The sequence below is a fragment of the Mustela nivalis genome, assembly GCF_964662115.1.
Source record: "Mustela nivalis genome assembly, chromosome: 5".
Lineage (NCBI taxonomy): Eukaryota > Metazoa > Chordata > Mammalia > Carnivora > Mustelidae > Mustela > Mustela nivalis.
The window spans coordinates 43,627,644-43,641,435 of record NC_139024.1 but is presented as its reverse complement, the minus strand read 5'-3'; the positions used below and the strand labels follow the sequence as shown (position 1 = coordinate 43,641,435).

The following is a 13,792-nucleotide window of genomic DNA, read 5'->3' as shown; positions in this document are numbered from 1 at the left end:
TCTTGTTTTTTATCCATTGTGATACCCTGTGTCTTTTGATTGGAGCATTTAGCCCATTTACATTCAGGGTAACTATTGAAAGATATGAATTTAGTGCCATTGTATTGCCTGTAAAGTGACTATTACTGTATATTGTCTCTGTTCCTTTCTGGTCTACTACTTTTGGGCTCTCTCTTTGGTTAGAGGACCCCTTTTCAATATTTCCTGTAAGGCTGGTTTGGTGTTTGCAAATTCTTTTAATTTTAGTTTTTCCTGGAAGTTTTTTTTTTTTTTTTTAATCTCTCCTTTTATTTTTCACTGACAGCCTAGCTGGATATAGTATTCTTGGTTGCATATTTTTCTTGTTTAGTGCTCTGAATATATCCTGCCAGTTCTTTCTGGCCTGCCACATCTCTGTGGATAAGTCTTCTGCCAATCTAATATTTCTGCCATTGTATGTTACAATGTTACAGCTCTTGTCCCGAGCTGCTTTCAAGATTTTTCTGTTTGTCACTAATACTTGTAGATTTTAGTATTAGATGATGGGGTATGGACCTATTTTTATTGATTTCAACGGGGGTTCTCTGTGCTTCCTGGATTTTGATGCTTGTTCCCTTTGCTATATTAGCGAAATTCTCTACTATAATTTGCTCCAATATACCTTCTGCCCCTCTCTTTCTTATTCTTCTGGGATCCTAATTATTCGAATATTGTTTCATCTTATGGTATCTCTTATCTCTAGAATTCTCCCCTCATGGTCCAGTAGTTCCTTGTCTCTCTTTTGCTCAGCTTCTTTATTCTCCATTATTTGCTCTCCTGTATCACTAATTCTCTCTTTTGCCTCATTTATCCTAGAGTAAAAGCCTCCATTTTTTATTGTCCCTCATTAATAGCTTTTTATGATTTCAGCTTGGTTAGATTTTAGTTCTTTTATTTCTCCAGAAAGGGATTTTATTTTTCCAGAGAGGGATTCCCTAATATCTTCCATGCCATTTTTGAGCCCAGCTCGTACCTTGGCAATCCTCATTCTGAACTCTAGTTTTCACATATTACCAATGTCCATATTGGTTAGGTCCCTAGCTGTCAGTACTGCCTCTTGTTCTTTTTTTTTTTTTTTTCCTTTGTGGTGAGTTTTTCTGCCTTGTAATTTTATCCACATAAGAATATATGAACAAGAGAATAAAATGCTAAAAGGGTGGCAACAACCCTCCGACAATATATGCTAACCAAATCAGAAGAAACCCAAAATCAGAGCGAGAAGAAAGGGGGAATATATATATATATATACACATTAGACTGGGGAATAGAACAGAGCCACCCATTTGATTTTGTGTGTATTTTTCTCTCTTAGAGGAAACTACCTCCCAAAATTTTAAAGAAAGAAAAACTTTATATATATATATATATATATATATATATATATATATATATATATATACAAAAAAAAATAAGGGTAAACACAATGAAGGGATGGAATATGACTGTAAAGATGAAAATTAAAGATTCTAAAAAAGGAATTGATAAGATAAGTTGGTTGGAAAAAGAAAAAAAAAGAGAAGAGAAATGTAATCAGCCTGGAGACTAGAACAAAGTCATGTGCTAGATTTAGGGTATATTTTGATCTAGTAAAAGAAATTGTATCCCAAAATTTTAGATTAAAAATCTATACGTGTACAAAAAACAAGGTTAATTACAATGAAGGGATGAAATATGACTATAACAATAAAAATTTAAAAATATTTTTAAAAAATGTATTGTTAAGCTAAAATAGTTAAAAAGTGTTAAAAGATGAAAGAGGAAAAGATAAAGAAATAGAATAAAAAAAGAAAATAAAAAAAAAATTTAACTTTGCAAGACTAAAGAATCGTGGGAAAGAAGCCATGAATTCTATGCATTGCTTTCCCCTAGCTCTGGAGTTCCACAGTTCTCATTGATCTTTGAACTTGGTCTTGGCTGGATGTTCTTGCTGATCTTTTGGGGGAGGGGCCTGTTGCAGTGATTCTCAAATGTCTTTCCCTGAGGCAGAATTGTACCACCCTTCCCAGGGGCTAGGCTAATTCACTCTTAGGAGTTTTTGGTCCTTGAATTCTTTCTCTATAGCATTGACGGACAGGATTGAGAATGGCAGCCTCCCAATTTCTGGCCATAGGAGCTGAGAGCCCAGGATCCCACTCCTCAGTGTGCCCTCAGTGAGAAGCAGTCGATTCCTCCCCTCTCTTTGGTCTCCCACTACACCCCTTGCTCACCCAACCTGTGACCGAGCACATTTCTATCACAGACATGTGGCCCTTTTTGGAGTCTCCAAACTCAGCAGATTCCTGCTGTGCGCTCCTATGCCTCGCCTCCTGGAGGAGGAAGGTAGGGGTCTCCCTGGATCTGCCACTTATGGGGTCCCTGCTCAAAGAGCAGAGGCCCAACTGTGCCTTGGATCATGGTTTAAGGTAACCCTGAGCCAAGAGCTCACTCCTCGGCTCTGTCTCTGTAGCCAGCTTCCCCGCTCTGATACCTGGGAGCTCTGCCACACTTAGACAGCCCAGGTCTTTTTGTGACCCCACAGGACCTGAGACCACACTGTCCCTGTGAGGGCTTCATCCCCACTTAGCCTCTGGAGCAACATCTGTTGGTGGAGCAGAATTCTAAAAGTTCCAATTTTGTGCTCTGCAGCTCCACTGCTTGCCAGAAGCCGGCCCCTCCCCCTGTGGTCTGTCTTCCCCTTGCTTTAGATTCAGTTCTCTGCATGCCCTACCTTCCAGAAAGTGGTCGATTTTCTGTTCCTAGTATCGCTGCTCTTCTCTTCGATCTCTTGTTCAGTCTGTGGGTGTTAGGAATGGCTTGATGACTATCTGGCTGAACTCCTGGGACCTAACGATAGTTCATTCTGCTACTCTTCCACCATCTTGCTTCCTCCAAGCCTTTAGCTTTTCACCAGTGAGTGTGATATTGCTGTGGACTTGTCATAGATGGCCTTTATTATTTTGAGGTACATCCCCTCTTACACAGTGTGTTGAGATTTTTTCCTTTTTAAAAAAAAAATTAAATTATGAAAGCATGTTTAATTTTGCCAAAAGATTTTCTGCATCTATTGAGATAATCACATGATTTATAATATTCATTTTTTAAAAATTTATTTATTTGACAGGCAAACATCACAAGTAGGCAGAGAGACAGGCAGAGAAAGAGGGGGGGGGGGGAAGCAGGCTCCCTGCCGAGCAGAGAGCCCAATGCGGGGCTTGACCCTGGGATCATGACCTGAGCCGAAGGCAGAGGCTTTAACTCACTGAGCCACCCAGGCGCCCCTATAATATTCATTTATTAAATGTATTTTTCCCCCATGTTCATTTGTTTTGTTTCTTAAATTCCATGCATATGAATGAAATCATATTGTATTTGTCTTTCTCTGACTTATTTCACTTAGCGTAATGGTCTTTTTAAAATTTTAATTCAATTAACCAACATATAGTATATCATTAATTTTTGATATAATGTTCAATGATTCATCAGTTACCCATAACAGAGCATAATGGTCTTTAACTCCACCCATATAATTGCAAATGACAAGATTTCATTCTTTTTGATGGTGGAGTAATATTCCACTCTGTGTGTGTGTGTGTGTGTATGTGTATCCCACATGTTTATCCTTTTGTCAGTTGATGGCTATTGTTGATGATGCAGCTATAAACATCGGGCTATTGTTGATAATTTAGCCATTGTTGATAATGCTGCTATACACATTGGAGTGCATGTATCCCTTTGGGTCAGTGTTTTTGTATCCTTTGGGTAAATACATTAGTAGTGCAATTGCTGGATCATAAGGTAGTTCTAGTTTTAACTTTCTGAGGAAACTGCATATTGTTTTCCAGAGTGGTTACATCAGTTTGCATTCCCACCATCAGTGTAAGAGTGTCCCCCTTTCTCCACATTCTCGCCAACATCTGTTGCTTCCTGTGTTGTTCATTTTAACCATTCTGACAGGTGTGAGGTGGTATCTCATTGTGGTTTTGATCTGTAGTTCTCTGATGCCAAGTGATGTGGAGCATTTTTTCATGTGTCTGTTGCCTATTTATATGTCTTCTTTGGAGAAATGTCTGTTCATGTCCTGCCCATTTCTTAACTGGATTATTTGTTTTTTGGGTGTTGAGTTTAATAAATTTTTTAATAGAGATTGGATACTATCTCTTTGTCAGATATGTCATCTGCAAATATCTTCTCTCATTACAAAGTTTGTCTTTCAGTTTTGTTGATTGTTTCCTTTGCTGTGCAGATGTTTTATCTTGATAAAGTCCCTAGTTTGTTTATTTTTTTAAAGATTTTAAAGATTTTTGGGACACCTGGGTGGCTCAGTTGGTTAAGCAGCTGCCTTCGGCTCAGGTCATGATCCCAGCGTCCTGGGATCGAGTCCCACATCGGGCTCCTTGCTCCGCAGGGAGCCTGCTTCTCCCTCTGACTCTTCCTTCCACTCTGTCTGCCTGTGCTCGCTCTCACTCACTCTCTCTCTGACAAATAAATAAATAAAATCTTTAAAAAAAAAAAGATTTTAAAGATTTTTAAAGCTTGTGCTTGTGCTTTCTCTCCCTGTCAAATAAATAAATAAATAAAAATCTTAAAAAAAATTTATTTATTTGACAGAGAGAGAGAGCACACGTTGGGGGGGGCGCAGAGAGAGAGAGGGAGAAGCAGGCTCCCCACTGAGCAGGGAACCCCACATTGGGCTGTATCCCAGGATCCTTTAGCTTGGATCCCAGGATCCTGGAATCATGACCCAAGCGAAAGGCAACACTTGACTAATTGAGCCACCCAGGTGCCCCTGCCCACCAATGGTTTATTTTTGCTTTTGTTTCCCTTACTGCAGGAGATGTGTCTAGTAAGAAGTTGCCATGTGATATCAAAGAGGTTACTACCTGTGTTCTCCTCTAGGAGATGGTTTTCTGTCTCATATTTAGATCTTTTGGGGCATCTGGGTGGCTCAGTGGGTTATGCCTCTGCCTACAGCTCAGGTCATGATCTCAGAGTCCTGGGATGGAGCCCTGCATCCCCCCTCTCTCTGCCTGCCTCTCTGCCTACTTGTGATCGCTTTCTCTCTGTCAAATAAAATCTTAAAAAAAAAAGAACATTCATATTTATGTCTTTCATCCATTTTGAATTTATTTTTGTGTATGGTTTAAGAGAGTGGTCCAGTTCCATTCTTTTGCATGTTGCTCTCTAATTTTCCTAACACCATTTGTTGAAGAGACTGTTTTTATTCTACTGGGTATTCTTTCTTGCTTAGTTGAAGTTTAGTTGACCATGTAGCTATGGGTTCATTTCTGGGTTTTCTAGTCTGTTCTATTGATATGTATCTGTTTTTGTGCTAGTACCATACTGTCTTGATGACTATAGGTTTGTAATATAACTGAAAGTCTGGAATTGTGATACCTCCAGCTTTTTCTTTTTCAAGGTTGCTTTGGCTATTTGGGGTCTTTTGTGGTTCCATACAAATTTTTGTATTTGTTTATTCTAGCTCTGTGAAAATGCTATTGGTATTTTGATAGAGATTGCATTAAATATATAGATTGTTTTGGGTAGTATGGACATTTTAACATTTGTTCTTCCAATTCATGAGCATGGAATATTTTTTCATTTCTTTGCATCAACTTCAATTTCTTTCATAAGTGTTCTATAGTTTTCAGAGTACAGATATTTTAACCTCTTCAGTTAGATTTATTCCTAGGTATTTTAAGGGTTTTGGTACAATTATACATGGGATTGATTCCTGGATTTCTCTTTCTGCTGCTTTATTATTGGTATATAGAAATGAAACAGATTTCTGTATGTCAATTTTGTACCCTGTGACTTTACTGAATTCATTTATCAGTTCTAGCAATTTTTTGGTGGAGGCTTTCAGGTTTTCTACAAAGAGTATTATGTCATCTGAAATAGTGGAAGTTTGAGATCTTCCTTTTCGATTTAGATGCCTTTTCTTTCTTTTTGTTGGCGGATTGCTGAGGCTAGGACTTTCAGTACTATGTTAAATAACAAAGGTGAGAGTAGATATCTCTGTCTTGTCACTGACCATAGTAGGAAAGCTCTCAGGTTTTCCCCCTTGAGGATGATACTAGCTTTGGGTGTTTTGTTCTTTTCAGTATTTTCTTTTTCTTTGTTGAAATTTTCACTTTTTTCATGCTTTTTTCTCTTGAACTTGGTGAGCATCTTTATGAACATTATTTTGAACTATCAATAAAGCACTTACCTCTGTTTCAGTAAGATCTGTTGCTGAAGTTATATCTTTTTTTTTTTTTTTTTTTGGTTTGGAACATATCCCTCTGTTTCTTTACTTTCCCTAATTCTCTGTGTGTGTGGTTTTTGTTTACAGTATAAAACAGCCACCACTCACAGTCTTAACAGAGTGGTCTCGTGTAGGAGATGAACTTTGTCGTTCAGCCTGGCCCATGTTCCTGGTTGTCTTTCAAACCTTTGATTGTCCAAGACACCTTCTTTATTTTTGGTGGCTCCCAGTAGTTGAGGGTGTACCAAGAGCTGTCAGAGTCCCAAAGGGGAGGATTACATCAGCAACTAGTTGCAGGTTAGTGAGAAGCTGGAATGTCAAGCAACAGCTAGGAATGTATGTAGATGGGTCCTTCCAAGGAGAAACCAGGAAGTGGGCATTTTCCTGTTCCCTTTGCACTCACTAGACTTGGGTGTATAGTTATGAAAGGTGTTCCTGGGCCTGTTAAGAACTACTTTGTTTGCTTAAGTTTTGTGGCAAAGCTGAATAGAAGCCCCGTTGCCTAAAAACCAGGCAGTCTGGTGGCTTGCCCTTCAGGTGGCAGCTGCAAAAGCTGGGGTGCTGGATATGTGTCAAGCTTTCTCTAGGAATAATGACCAGTTGGAGTAGGTTAGAGGAAAAGAGCAGGGGAGGTGTCCACTGGCTTCCTTGGTGTCCACGGAGGATTTTAGTCAACCACTAGATGTAAGCTAAATTAGAAGCCTGATCCTTAGGCATCATCTTTTAAAGTATGTACATAAAACCCTTTCAGGAAAAGACTAGGAGATGGGTGATTTTGATTCTTACCTCTTGCTGAGCTATAGTGAGTGCTGCGCGCCCATTAAGAATTGCTTTTTTTGTTTGCTACAGTCTTATGGGCCTCCCATATGCAAGCCTATTGGCTTTCAGAGCTAGGTGTTTTTGGGGTCTGTTCTTTTGGAGGGAGTCTTAAATATTGTGTTGCTAGATATAAGGTCCAAACACTTTGCTCCCCAGGGGGGAGTGGGGTGTTGATGGGATAGTGAGTGCCTTGCTTGCTATGTGTTTTATGGTGAGAGTGTTTCTCAGCCTTTCCTACCCATTTTGTTGAGAGTATAGTCTCCTTTTCACCCAATGTGTAAGAGTCCCTCAGCTAGTTTCTGGATTTCTTTCAGAGGGAATTTCTCCACATTAGCTGTGCATTTGGTGTATCCTTGGGAGGAGGGGACTTCAGGAGCCTTCTATGTCATCATTTTAAAGACCATCCTCCCAGTATTTCTTGATATGGGACACACTGGGTCAATTTTTCTCAAATATTAAGCCCTCTCATTATGTATTTCAAATTTTTTTCTTTAATTTCAGGAAAAAAATTTTTTTTCAGGTTATTTCTTTTCTTTTATTTATTTATTTTCAGCATAACAGTATCATTATTTTTTCACCACACCCAGTGCTCCATGCAATCCGTGCCCTCTATAATACCCACCACCTGGTACCCCAACCTCCCACCCTCCCGCCACTTCAAACCCCTCAGATTGTTTTTCAGAGTCCATAGTCTCTCATGATTCACCTCCCCTTCCAATTTACCCCAACCCCCTTCTCTCTAACTCCCCATGTTCTCCATGCTTTTTGTTATGCTCCACAAATAAGTGAAACCATATGATAATTTCAGGAAAAATTTTTAAAATTACTTATTTTAATATTTGTTTTAACTCTTGCTTTGGTTTTGTTCTTTGGTGATGCCTGTAATAGGTATGTTATAAGAGTCTTTGGTATTTCTATATTTGTTCATTTACTAATCATATTTATTTCCTTCTTGATTTCTTTATTTTTTGAAGATTTATTTATTTACTTTAGAGAGAGAAACCATGAAAGCATGGGGGGAGAGGCAAATTCATCTAGCTGACCTTTTAAAGTAGGTTGTTGCGGGGCGCCTGGGTGGCTCAGTGGGTTAAGCCACTGCCTTTGGCTCAGGTCATGATCTCGGGGTCCTGGGATTGAGTCCCGGATCAGGCTCTGTGCTCAGCGGGGAGCCTGCTTCCTCCTCTCTCTCTCTCTCTGCCTGCCTCTCTGCTTACTTGTGATCTCTCTCTGTCGAATAAATAAATAAAATCTTTAAAAAAAAATAAAGTAGGTTGTTGCAAGATGGGTTTTCTAACTTCTTTGTTCTAGAGTTCCCTTCTCTATTATGCTTGTGAAGCATTAAAAAAATATGATGGCTTATTTTTTTGAGCTCTCTGTATTCTATTCTCCTCCCCAATTTTTACCTGAATCCTCTCTTTTCTTTGCCACTACTGTCATTATGCTGCTCAATTTGGTTCTTATCTCAGATATTTTCCTCAGTGTGGGGTTATACTAGAGAGGTCCTTTAGCTGGTTAGATTTGAGAGATAATGGTCAAGACTGTTCCATCCTCTTCAGACCTTAATATGGACCCCTGATGTTAGAGTGTATAAAACCCTTCCTTGTTTCAGCTGCTATTCTTAAATTGACCCCTTGAACTTTTCAGTGAATACCTCTTGGCTTTTTTGGGATTCTCAGGTCAATCAGCTGCATTTTGCCTCTCTTTATTTCCCTCCGTACTTTGCAGCTCTTGTAGTTATTGGTTTTTATGCCCACATTTTATGTTTTGTAGGGCTAGTTTTGTTTGTGGGCTTTTTGTATTGCTATCTTAATTGCTTATCTTTTTTAAAATTTTAATTTAATTTTAATTTTATATTGCTATCTTAATTGCTTATCTTTTTTAAAATTTTAATTAATTTATTAATTGCTTTATCTTTTTTTAAAAAAAGGCATTATTTACTTATTTGAGAGAGAGGGAGCACACGAGAGAGCAAGAGCATGAGAGGGGAGAAGTTCAGAGGGAGAAGCAGGCTTCCTGCAGAGCTGGGAACTTGATGTGGGACTCAATTCTGGGACTGCAGGATCATGACCTGAGCTGAAGGCAGTTGATTAACCAACTGAGCAATCCAGGCACCCCATTTTATCTGTATTTATGTTGAGATTTAGGAAGATCCTAAAACTATATTGCTTCTGTTGGCATTTCCCAGAATTCTCTATGATTTGTATTAAAGAAAAATAATAAAAGCCATGCTTATGGCTTTTATTGCCTACAGTTATTATACTAGTTTGTTAGAGCTTCTATCACAAAGTACCACAGACTGGATGGCTTAAACAACAGAAATTTATTTTCTCATTGTGAGAAGTCCAACATCAAGGTGTTTGCAGCATTGACATCTTATGTGGGGGTGTGAAAGAGGATTCTGTTCTAGGTATGGATGGCTATCTTCTCCCTATGTCTATGTTTTGGCTCCTGTTCATTTGTGTCTGTGTCCAAATTTCCTCCTCTTTTTTTTTTTTAATTTTTTATTTCTTTTCAGTGTAACAGTATTCATTGTTTTTGCACCACACCCAGTGCTCCATGCAATCCATGCCCTTTCTAATACCCACCACCTGGTTCCCCCAACCTCCCACCCCCTGCCTGTTCAAAACCCTCAGATTGTTTTTCAGAGTCCATAGTCTCTCATGGTTCACCTCCCCTTCCAATTTCCTCCTCTTACAAGGACACCAATCATAATGGTTTATGACCCACTCTAATGACCTTATTTAAACTTAATACCTCTTAGAAAACTTTATCTCCAAATGCAATCACATTCTGAGGTATTAGACGTTAGGATTTCAATGTATAAATTTTTGGGAACACAATTTGTCCATGCCAATTATGTATATCTTAATGACTCAAAGATCTGTAACCATTTCTCTTGTCTAGACTCCTTTTTTTGGTCTTCAGACTGTATAGCCCAATACCTCTTGGACAGGTCCACTGTGTATGCTCTCAGTGTTTAGCATATCTGATTGGATGAATAACTCACCTAGTAGGCAGTTGGTTATGTGGTCCTGCAACACTTTAGACATAACCTGTTTACAATTTTACTCATTTTCTTTTCCTTCAACTTATTATTACTTTTGCCTTCATTATCTTGATAAGTGACATCAGTACGGTCACTTAGTATCCCAGTTCAGAAATCTGGGGTTACTATAAATTTTTCTTTCTTACAAGCTATCTTTAAAGAGTCATGAATTTTTTAAAGATTTATTTATTTATTTGAGAGAGAGAGCGAGCAGGGTGGGGGGCAGAGGGAGAGAGAGAATCCTGAAACAAACTCCCCATGGACCTGATGTGGGGCTCCATCCCAGGACCCTGAGATCATGACCTGAGCCGAAATCAAGAACCAGTTGCTACTTAACAGACTGAGCCACCCAGGTGCCCCCAAAGTCATGAAATTCTTTAGTTTCTATTTCCTTAACATTTTTCTTATCTATCTCTTTAGCTCCACCTGTGATGGCCAATGTCTTGATTGAGAGCCCCTCTTTATCTCTTACTAGAATCACCTCCTCTTTAAATTAACTTCAAATTTATTCATTTAGGAAATGGCAATAAACTCAAATGGTTTGAGATTCAAAAGTTCTAGTGAAATATCTGTTCCCACCCCTATTTCTTATCCATCTGATTCACTTCTCCAGAAGCAATTAATGTTATTGGTTTCTAGGGTTTCTTTCCAAAGATATTTTATGCATATGTGGTTTTTTTCATGTACTGAGTATATATTAAAATCATAAAATACTTTTGCCTTTTTTACTTAAGTGATGGCACACACTATATGTTGTTTTGTAATTTTTTTTGTAGTTTAATAATAACTTTTGGAGATCATTTTATATCAGTACATAAAATATTTTTTATAGCTTTAAGTTATTTTATTTTCTGGATGACTATTGAACATGTAGGTGCCAAGAATAACCTTGTATATAACCTTCTACACATGTGCAAATGTACCCATAGGATAAATTCCTCCAAGTGGAATTGCTGAGTCAAATGTAGGTAGATTTTTAATGCTGACCAATGTTGTCAAATTGCTCTTCAATTTGTCTTTTGTAGTTGTCTTTTTGACTAATCTCTCTGCTTTGAATTCACCTTCTGTGATGTTGCCAGAGGCAATTGCTAAAATGAAACTCTAGTTGTGTTCCTGTGCTGCTTCTTCTTTTTTTTTTTTTTAAGATTTTATTTATTTATTTGACAGAGAGATCACAAGTAGGCAGAGAGGCAGGCAGAGAGGGATGGGGAGCAGGCTCCCTGCCGAGCAGACAGCCCAATGTGGGGCTCGATCTTAGGATCCTGAGATCATGACCTGAGCTGAAGGCAGAGGCTTAACCCACTGAGCCACTCAGGTGCCCCATATTCCTGTGCTTCTTAAAAGTCATTATTGATTCTCAATTACTTACCAGAAAAACCCAAACTCCTTGGTATGGAAACTCTAACCCTACTTTTTGGGTATTTGCTTATTTGGCCCACTTTTCATCACTTCCCTCTGGTTACTGTAGTTCATGTTTCTCATATGAGCTGTTTGTCATGCCTTTCTACATGCTATTTCCTTTGCTTGGAATACCTGCTTATCCTTTAAAACTCCGTTTTCTTGCCTCCTACTCAAATGGAGTAGAACACACTTTGATTCTTGCTATTGCAGTGTCAGGTATATAGCTCTACATCACCCTATTTCACTGAATAATAATTACCTGTTCATATCTGTCTCTCCTAGCCTGTCAGATAAGTAGTTATAGAATTGATGCCAGGTAAAGAAAATATAAAAAAATACAGAATTTGGTCAGGCAATAAGGCGATTCATTGAGTCCAGTCAACGAATGGAGGAGATCAGCAGTAGCCCCAGGTGGGGAAAAGCATACCATCTGCCCAAATGAGATGATTAAAAAAGTGGAAAGAAGTTATGAAAATTGGGTGTAGGTGAAATGTGAAAGACACCCAGGGGGGAGCATAACATCAATATAACCAGCTGCCTTTCCTGTCTCTTTCCTCTCACTTTAACTCCAGCGATATTAGATTATACTATTTTTACATGCCATGCTTTCTGCTAAGGACATCTTCATTTATTTTAGTTTTATAGTGAGTGCTGACTCTTTCCTCAAAACCCAGACTACAGGTTAACTTCTCTGAAAGTCTGTCCCTAGAACCACATCATTACTCCTACTCTAACACTTTGAAATGTGAACTTCTTTTTTTTCACCATTCAATCTTACAATTTTGTAATTCATTTATTTGCATACCTATTGGCTTTGCCCAGAAAAACTAAGAACATTTTGAGGGCAGAATTATGTCTTATTCAGTATCTCCAGGGCAGTGTTTCAGACATAGTAGTTGCTCGATGAATGTTCAGTTCAACTGACTTTGGCTCTATTTGTCGTCTATAGTATAATCCAGCAGACAAAGGCATGGGCTTTGCAATCAGACTGGTAGTTATTAAGGTGTGCTCTATCACTTATTAGAAGCTACTGAACCTCTCCAGTGCCTCCATTTCTTTATGTCTAAACTAGAGATATTAGTATTTACTAATAGGATTGCAGTGAGAAATGAAATAACCATATGTGTTTATCACATAGTATATACTCATTTAAGTATACAGCTGGCAATATCAAATATTTTCTTTGATCAGTTTTATTAAAAGCAGTGCTCAGAGTCCAGAAGTCATTCAAGTCCTTGGTATTAATGCCAACTCCAGATTCCTTGTTCTGGACTCTTTAGATGCTTCTTACCCACCTCTCCCCACCAACCTGATGTTGATCCCTGGCAACGTTCTTGAGTGGATCATTACTCATTTGGTATACAATCACTTAGAAAAGGAAGCAGTGCTAATCAAGACTGAGGAAGATTCATTAAGATCTAGTGATGGCAAATTAATCTTAATTCTACTTTTTTGGAGAGGATTATTAGACTCACACCTTAGGAGATTGATAGATTCCAAAAGGATTTGAGGTAGTTATTTAAACACACACAGAAAAGAATAAAATATCAGAGGGAAAGAAAAATTAGGATGGAATACTGGAAGTAAGGGGAGATGTTAGTTAATACATGATGTATTAGTTGCTAGGGCTTCCTACATATTCCAACATATCACTGACTGGGTGGTTTAAACAACAGTAATCTATTTTCTTATAGATTTCTTTTTTCTTTTTTAACATTTTATTTATCCATTTGACAGATAGAGATCACAAATAGGCAGAGAGGCAGGCAGAGAGAGGGGGAAGCAGGCTCCCTGCCGAGCAGAGAGCTCAATGTGGGGCTCGATCCCAGGACCCTGGAATCATGACCTGAGCCGAAGGCAGAGGCTTCAACCCACTGAGCCACCCAGGTGCCCCTTCTTATAGATTTCTTATAGACTAGAAATCTGAGATCAAGATGCCAGCAGGGTTGGTTTCTCCTGAGACCTCTTTCCTTGTCTTGTATAGGGTCATCTTTTTGTGTCTTCACATGTTCTCTCTGTATGTATGTGTCTTAATCTTTTCTTCTTTTAAGGAGACCAGTCAGATTAGATTAGATTAAGACCCCTTGATGACCTCATTTTAACTTAATTATCTATTGAGAGATCCTGTCTCAAATATGTTAACATTCTGAGGTATTGGGATTAGGACTTTAATAGATGAATTTTGTGGAGACACATTCAGCCCATAACACACAGTTCTCTATAGCAGAAGATTCTGTCCAGTTGTGAGAAGAGAGATACACATTTGGTTCTATTATCCTAAAAGC

The 13,792-nt window shown here is 38.5% G+C and overlaps 2 long non-coding RNA genes across 3 annotated transcripts in view; one reads left to right on the top strand and one right to left on the bottom strand.

The window, feature by feature from the left end:
- The window catches only part of LOC309864813, a 43,548-nt gene extending 39,042 nt beyond the window's left edge, over positions 1-4,506 (bottom strand). For both annotated transcript variants that reach the window (XR_014311775.1, XR_014311776.1), the window contains exon 1: positions 4,308-4,506. This is a non-coding gene — a long non-coding RNA (uncharacterized lncRNA). The remainder of the gene's footprint in view (positions 1-4,307) is intronic.
- Positions 1-13,792, top strand: part of LOC309864814 — a 151,557-nt gene that overhangs the window by 26,273 nt on the left and 111,492 nt on the right. The gene's annotated exons all lie outside the window — the stretch shown is intronic.